This window comes from Natrix helvetica (genome assembly GCF_964273705.1).
Source record: "Natrix helvetica genome assembly, chromosome: 8".
Classification (NCBI taxonomy): domain Eukaryota; kingdom Metazoa; phylum Chordata; class Lepidosauria; order Squamata; family Natricidae; genus Natrix; species Natrix helvetica.
Window position 1 is genome coordinate 13841915 of NC_138559.1, and position 7801 is coordinate 13849715.

The following is a 7801-nucleotide window of genomic DNA, read 5'->3' on the forward strand; positions in this document are numbered from 1 at the left end:
CCGAGTCCTGTTTAGGAAAGGGTGCGGTCTATAAATTAAAGATTATTATTATTATTATTATTATTATTATTATTATTATTATTATTATTATTATTATTATTATTATTATTATATCCCCCCCCGTTGAGAGAGGGCTGTTCAGTTTTGACATAGATGGACTCTTTAACCCTTTTTCAAACCAGCAGTCCTCCCTGTCCAAAATATGGACTTTATTGTCTTCAAAAGCCTGCGTCTTTTAAATGCAGACGAACTTGTAAAAAAAAACTTTGGGACAACCATGACCTGAATAACTGAGAAACTCCATAGAAACCAAGGAGAGCAGTGTTTTCTCCAAAATTATTCATGGCAGACAGCTTGTAGAATCAGCAGTACAAAAAAATTGTAGCGCTTCTTGCCCTCCTTAACCAATTAGCTTTGATGAGGAAATTACCAAAAACCCAGGAGAATTATATACTTCAGGAATCACATTACATTTGTGAAAAGGATTAGGTAGTTACACAACTGGGGGGCGGGGAATAAAAGCTCACATAAGCCTAATTCTCAAATATGTTGTTCTTCTAGGGGTGGGGGTGGCTTCCTACAATACAATCCTTACGTCTACTTCAATGTTACACATATGCTTTTGCCCATAGCCCAGGAATCAATGCAAATGTAAGAGTTCATTCAATAGTAGATTACATATATTTCCATTTCTGGATTCAATATTTTCTTTATAAAGTTTACATGTATTTACTTAATTATATTTAATCCTGATTTTAAATTTAAAAATGCTTCCAGAATGGCTAGTATTCAAAATAATAATCAATGATAGGTTTAGAGTGGAGTAGATATTTCAAAATTTGGGAAACTTTAGGGAAGAACAGAGAATAAAGCAATTTCTTGAACTGGCTTTTCAGCAGATTTGACAAAATGTGTCTACTTCATATCCCGTTTCCTTCTATAATAAACTGATAACCTTTTTTAAAAAATGAAAAAGGAAACCTTTTTATATTTATGTGCTTGGAAAACAGTAAGAGAAGTCAGAAATAGGAATTTTCCTTTTCAAACAAAGACTTCCTATTATTCTCCATAACTCTTTAAGTTTTGGGGATTGTTTCCAAATGCCCAAACTTCATTCCACCACATCTAGGGAATTTATTTTGAGTCTTTATTGCCAAAAAGAGTCTTATTTGCCTCCTGTCTCTATCTTTGTTTATTAGATCCAAATGAAAGCCTTCTTTCTTGATCTCTTTATTTGGGTTCTCACTCGCACATCTTGAAAGAAAGAGCAACAGGGCAGAAATAAGATATATTAATGCAGAACAAATCTGCAAATTTAATACAGAACATTTGACCATAATGGAGAAGGCTGTATCAGATGGTGGGCCAACATGGCCTTTATTTCCCAACAGAGTGATTTCTCTCTCATCCACAGAAAACACAAAAAATGTGGAGACAGGAGCTGACGTCGCAACGACACGACATGCGATCTCAGAGCTCCGAGATCGCAGTCAATATTTTTGCCGCTGGACGGTCCTTTTGGACCTAAACTGTCCCGAAGAAACTGTGACAGGGAAGAGTATGTCTTGCTGATCTCAGGGACACAGCAAAGTCCCTGATTGATCCAAGAGAATCTCTTCTTGCCGGCGACAGAAGCACAGCCAAAAGCTGCTGAAGTTGGGACAGCCCCGGAATGGGAGGAAAGCGGAAAGAGAAAGTGTGTCCATCTGTGGAGGAAATCTTATTGTTATAAAAGAGACTGCCAAAAATAAATAAAGCTAAATTAAATTTGAAAACAGAAGAAAATAAGCGGTGAAATTAAGCGACATTGGACAGTGTGTTATCTTTTTTTAATTTTCTTTTTTGGATGGAATTTTGGCAAATATTTCCTATTTTTTAAAGGGAACGGATTAGTTTTTCTTCTACTACTTTTTTTACTTATGGATTAAAATCTTTTTCTTTATTTTTATAATACTGGTTTGGATGGGGTTTTTTTTCCATTTTGCTTCACTTAAGAATTTTGTTTCTTTTAAGCCTGGAATATAAAGAAGATATAAAAGGAATACAAAGAGGGTTGTAATATCAGAGGGAATGGAGGTAACACTGCCACTTGGAGGCTGGAGGCTTAAATCCTGGAAACATTGCCGTTTCTTTTTTCGCTTTGATCATTTTGACTTTGCACTTCAAGATTCTTCAGCTTGTTTATAGAGAGTGATAAGGAGAAGAGCATGGATTGTTTATATAGGTGCTCTTTGGGGGCTTCATTGGCAGCTGGAGAGAAGTGAAAACAAAGCCTTGTTTTGAAAGATTATAAATGAACTTGCGTCAAATCTAATAAAAAGTTTTGAATGCTAGAGTGGCAGTGTTTACCAGTTGGAAGAATGGCTCAACATCAAAAAGAAACCTTAACATTGCAAAAGATTATATTTGAAATTCAAAAATTATTAGAAGTAACAGAAAATTGAGAAGAGATTGGAAAACAATAAAATTTAATGGACAAATTGAAGATGTTCATCAAATGGAAAAAGTGGAGGTTAGAGTCCTAAAAACTGAAGGGAAAAATGAACAAAGAGACAAGATAATTGTTGATTCCAACAGTGAACTGAGCATGGTTGGAAATGGAAAGAGTGGAATATGGAAAGGGGAGATAGATGGACAGGAGCTCTACCCCAGATTTCAAGGTATAGAAGAAGAAAAAAGAGAAGAATTGATGGATCTAAGGAGAGAATTTTTGTCAGAAGCACTATTGATAACCAAAGATAAGCTGATTAAAGAAGCAGATGGAGAGTTTCGAGATTATATAAGATATGCAACAAGCAACAAGTTGCGAAGAGAAGTCCATACAAATTTTATGGACCGCGGTCCCCTTCATGTTGACTTAGGAAGGCGGGGAATGGGACATGCGCAGTAGGGAGGCTGGAGGGATCGCGGAGGAGGGATCGTGCAGCGTGAGCCGCGGTCCCCTTCATGTTGACTTAGGAAGGCGGGGAATGGGACGTGCGCAGGAGGGAGGCTGAGGCTAGAGGAGCCTCCTGCACACGTGGTCCCATTCCCCTCCTTCCTGACTCCTGAGTCAACATGAAGGGGACCACGGAGCGCTCCCATTCCCAACCATGTGTGCAGAAGGCTCCTCAGCGCCTTTTCCCTTTTTTAAAAAAATTTTCATGATGAGAGCGGTGCGGCTCTGCCTCCCCTGCCTCCCCTGACTGCACGTCCCTGTATCCTATCCTATCCATGATATGCTTAGTGAGTATAGAGCAAGTAAGCATTATGGAAAACTGTCCTCTTCAAATTATTTTGCACGTTTCGATGAAGACCCTGCCACTGGAATTATTATTTATTTTATTTATGCATTTTTTTTTCATATTTCTTTACCACTTACATCGCTCAGAGAGAGGCTCTGGGCAGTGTATAAGATAATCAAATTAAAAGTAAAAGTAAAATCAGAATAATTTAAGGTTAAAAAGTGTAAAATTATTTTAATAATAACGTGATAAAATTTCAAAAGGTGAAACATTCCAAGATGGACATTAGCAGTTGTTAAAACAGATGGGGAGGGGGGATTTCTTATGGGGCCAACTAGCCCCACAATTGTGTGGGCCTCGGTCCCCCCACCCCCGCAAGGCTGCACAGTCAAGTTTTGACCAGGTTTCAACGTTACGTTTTTAGGCTTAGGCAATTCCTTCAAATGCAGGAAGATTTCAGTCAGAGGTCCATCAATTGCAAAACTAGATCCCTGCCTTTCTTCTAAGCCAGGGGTGTCCAAACTTGGCAACTTTAAGACTTGTGGACTTCAACTCCCAGAATTCCCCAGCCAGCATTTGACTTCTGGGAGTTGAAGTCCACAAGTCTTAAAGTTGCCAAGTTTGGACACCCCTGTTCTAAGCTCTAGTCAACTCTCCTTCTCAACTCTTTCACCAATCAATAGGCTCAATACATTTTGATATTGTTAACATTTTTCTCTATTTTTAACATTTGCTTCTGGTGTTATCCTATAAAGGAGGAGGTGGGGGAGGAAGATGGCTTCTGTCAATCAACACGTGTCAATTTAGGAAGCAACAACAAATGTACTGTTATCTTGCCAAATCTGGACTCCTGTAGACTTAGAGTTTTGGCTTCTGTACAAAATTTATATTCAGCCAGAACTGTATGTTCTCCGTTAACCTGACTCCTGTATGTTGCTCTGAGCTCTTTCGGGAATCATGGGAGGACGGTGTAACAGGCTGCTCTGTGTCAACTTAAGCAGAAGATTCCCATCTGTATTCTGTAATACGTATACATAGCATACATGTGCTTGAATGCTCATTAAATAGTCTTGGTTTCCTTAATACAACTACTTAAGCTGCTTTCTTCTTACTGTGAATTTTTTAATTCTGAATTTATTGTTTTAAAGACCTGCTTCTTATGCTTTGAACTCCTGGAAGGCATAACAATATAGGGGGGAAGGGGAGGAAAGGAGAGGGAAGGGAAGGGTTAGAGTTAGGATTATACAATAATACAATACAATAGTAGAGTTGGAAGGGACCTTGGAGGCCTTCTAGTCCAACCCCCTGCCTAGGCAGGAAACCCTATACCGTTTTAGGAAACCCTATACCGAAACCCTATTAGAACCTCTCATTCACAGATCAAAATGATAAATCAAGTGCAACAGATTTGGAAAAAAATATTATTTTGCTTAACCTTTAATGTGTTGTGGTAAACAGTTTTGGAGCTTTTTTCTTTCTTTGTTTTCTTTTAAGCCTCTCATCTCAGCGTTTCATTCCCATAATTGCTTCACTAAAAAATATAAACTGATGTTTTCTTTTAAGCCTCTCATCTCAGTGTTTCATTCCCATAATTGCTTCACTAGAAATATAAACTGATGTGCCACAGTGAAAGAAGGAATGTTATTACACTTTATGTTGCACAACTTGATCAATAATGTATTCTTTTAAAGTGCAAGGTCATGTTTTTTCACTGTGACACATTTATTTTGCTACTTTTGGCCAGGATGTCTTTACTCATAAAACATGTGAGCAAGTGTATTGCAAGCATTGAAAAAATTAAGAACATTCTAATGACATGGTACAACATGCAAAGTGAAGGAAAATCAATCCAAAAAGTCAGACCTGCTCTAGAAAAAAAGCTATTTAGCTATACATTTTTATTAATGTAATTGTAACATGAATTTCTGGGCATCATGTTCTGAAATTTTTACTGTTCCTTCTGTTTTCCTTAATGCAATTTTTGAAATCATATCTCCTAATGTTAAACTTCAGTAATTGAATGGAAAATGAAAAGAGTCACCCTAAATGAAGAGTGTGGGAGTATATATATAACTTTATATACTCACAAAAGACAATTTTAAACAGTCCTTAAACAGCCTGACATTGTGAATTTCTACAATCTATAAATTGCTATGAAGAAAGGGGGGGAATTATTTATTTTCTTTAAAATATTTTTTTAAAATATATCTCCCACTCCTCGGATAAATATTGACTCCAATGATCATGAAAGCAAATATTTTTCCCACAACCTGCTCATAGCCTACACTAATACCCAAAGCCATGTGATGAACGATTGAGGGAAGTAGTTATGTCTACTGTATGTCTACTGTAATATCATAACAGACTTCCATTACTTGAGAGGCTATCACAGGGTGGGTCAACCTATTCTCCAAAGCACCTGAGGAGAGGACAAGAAGTGATGGGTGGAAAATTATTAAACAGAAATCCAACATTAGATTTAAGGATAAATTTCCTGACAGTGAGAATAATTAATCGGTGGAATGGCTTGCCTCCAGAGGTTATGAGTGCTACATCACTGGAGGTTTTTGAGAAGAGACCGGACAACAATTTGTTTGGAATGGTGTAGGATCGCCTGCCACAAGCAGGGGGTTGGACTAGAAGACCTCTAAGAGCCCTTCCAACCATATTATTCTATGCTCTATGAGTTCTTTGTGATCGAATCCAAATTTTTGGGAGAACCAAGAGCACTCTCTTCTCCTCATCCTTTTAAGCATCCAGAAACTTCTTTACATCTTCAGTGAAATAAATGTAATAAAAACACATCCTGGGGTTTGTTACTGGCTAAGAGTTCCAAACTTGATTTCCTAAAAATTATTCCCCAGCACACAGCAAGGAGGGGGGAAAAAGAGATGTGCTCTCTCATGAAATATTTTCCTGAGTGCCAGACCATGTGTTTAAAGTCATTATTTACACCAAAATGTTTCACAAGAAGGGAATGAATCAATTAAGTGATTGGGGCTGGAAAGATAAATCCCACATACAAAAGTTAGTTGAGCTCATCATACCATGTTGTTTTCTGGTATTGCTTTTAACCTTCCATAGGAGCTACAGATCAGCACAGGATTAGTGCATTAATTTTTTTTTTATGTTGTTAAGTCTGTTGCTTTAGGTTCCTACCAACCCGTTCTTAAAATGACAACAATTCATTTGAAAGGGGTGAGGATCTACCAAGGATTTGTAGAAGTAAATGCTATGTAGCATAGTCACCCATGGGTGTGGCTAGTACATGGTAGGGAAGATCCCTCAAAATGGGCTGTACCAACTTGCTCCAATTTTCATCACCTCAGAATTAACAGGCAGAACAACTAGATAGAAATTTTTTTTAAAAAAATCTGCACTGGATTTGGTCCAAGCTATAGATGTATTGATAAAGGCAGGCATCTGTTTCATGCCTAATTCCGTTGCTGATCACATCACTGTGCCAAATCATGCAAACTAAATTTCAACTTTCATTTCCTTTCGGAATGATGTAGGGTTGGACTAGAAGACCTCCAAGGTGCTTTCCAAGCCTGTTATTCTATGTTCCATCAACCCAATGAAAACATTGTCTCCCCCTTGAAACTATTTGTATATAAAAGGAGAGAGGGTGCTCCTTCTTTCCCCAACACTTAGAAGCATCTTGGCAGGCCGTTTTGTAAACACACATACACACAAATCTTAAGCACATGCCTGCATCCCACCCAGAACTACTTTTGATGTTGTGCTTCTTTTCTTCCTCCATTGCCCTTTTATTTAAGAGGAGTTTTGCTCTATCAAAAAGACAAAAGTGCACGCAACTGGAAGAGCCTGCTTCCCCTCTATCAAAACAGTCTCTGCTTCTCTGGGGAAGCAGGGGAAATTCCAAAATATAGCGGCTGCTAGTCAAGAAAATATACCAGATCAAAGACAGCCGCAAAGCCGTTTTAATAGAAGTGCCTGTTTTGATTGCCCTTAATTGCAGAGCACCCTGGGTAGAAGTTTCAGATGCTTCCACCCGCTTTTCCTCTGTGGCATTATGTAAGGAGAACACAATGTCCTCCGAGTGAAAAAATAGCCTCCAGAATTCATCTGGATCCCATGAAATCATCTCCGCTCCGCCAGGCAGTTTATCACCTTAAGAGAGTTGTGTAACATGAATGGAAACGTGCTCCTTCCCAGCAAACAAGGCAGAGGCGTTTTACCCCAAATAGGAACCCTGTGGCTTCTCTAACGGGGCTGCCGTGTCTGCATTTATGCGTTTAATTGTTGTGAATCAATGAAAGAAACTTACCCGTGTGTCGACAAATTGAGGAGAGGCTGTTTGGAGACTCTGTTTTCTCAGAGAGGCTGGTCGTGTTCTTTTTCAGCTCCGCAAATCTCCAGATGCTGTGGCCAACAGTAGGTGGAGCATGTTCAGTGCCTATTATGGCCTGTTGTTTATACCAAAGTCTACGCAATTTCAAAACCGCCTCTGAACCAACCCTGCGCTCTACTGAATGGATTAAGAAATGACACATTATATGGGGGCTGTTCCCAGAAAGGGCAGGAAACCTTTTAACAGTCCTGGGCACATAGCC

General features: G+C 38.6%; 1 protein-coding gene across 1 annotated transcript in view; it reads right to left on the reverse strand.

Moving 5' to 3' along the window:
* The window catches only part of LOC309396177 (uncharacterized protein), a 28748-nt gene that overhangs the window by 5002 nt on the left and 15945 nt on the right, over positions 1-7801 (reverse strand). Inside the window, exon 2 of the mRNA XM_081961062.1 lies at positions 7516-7610. The gene's annotated coding sequence lies outside the window, so the exon portion shown is untranslated. The remainder of the gene's footprint in view (positions 1-7515; positions 7611-7801) is intronic.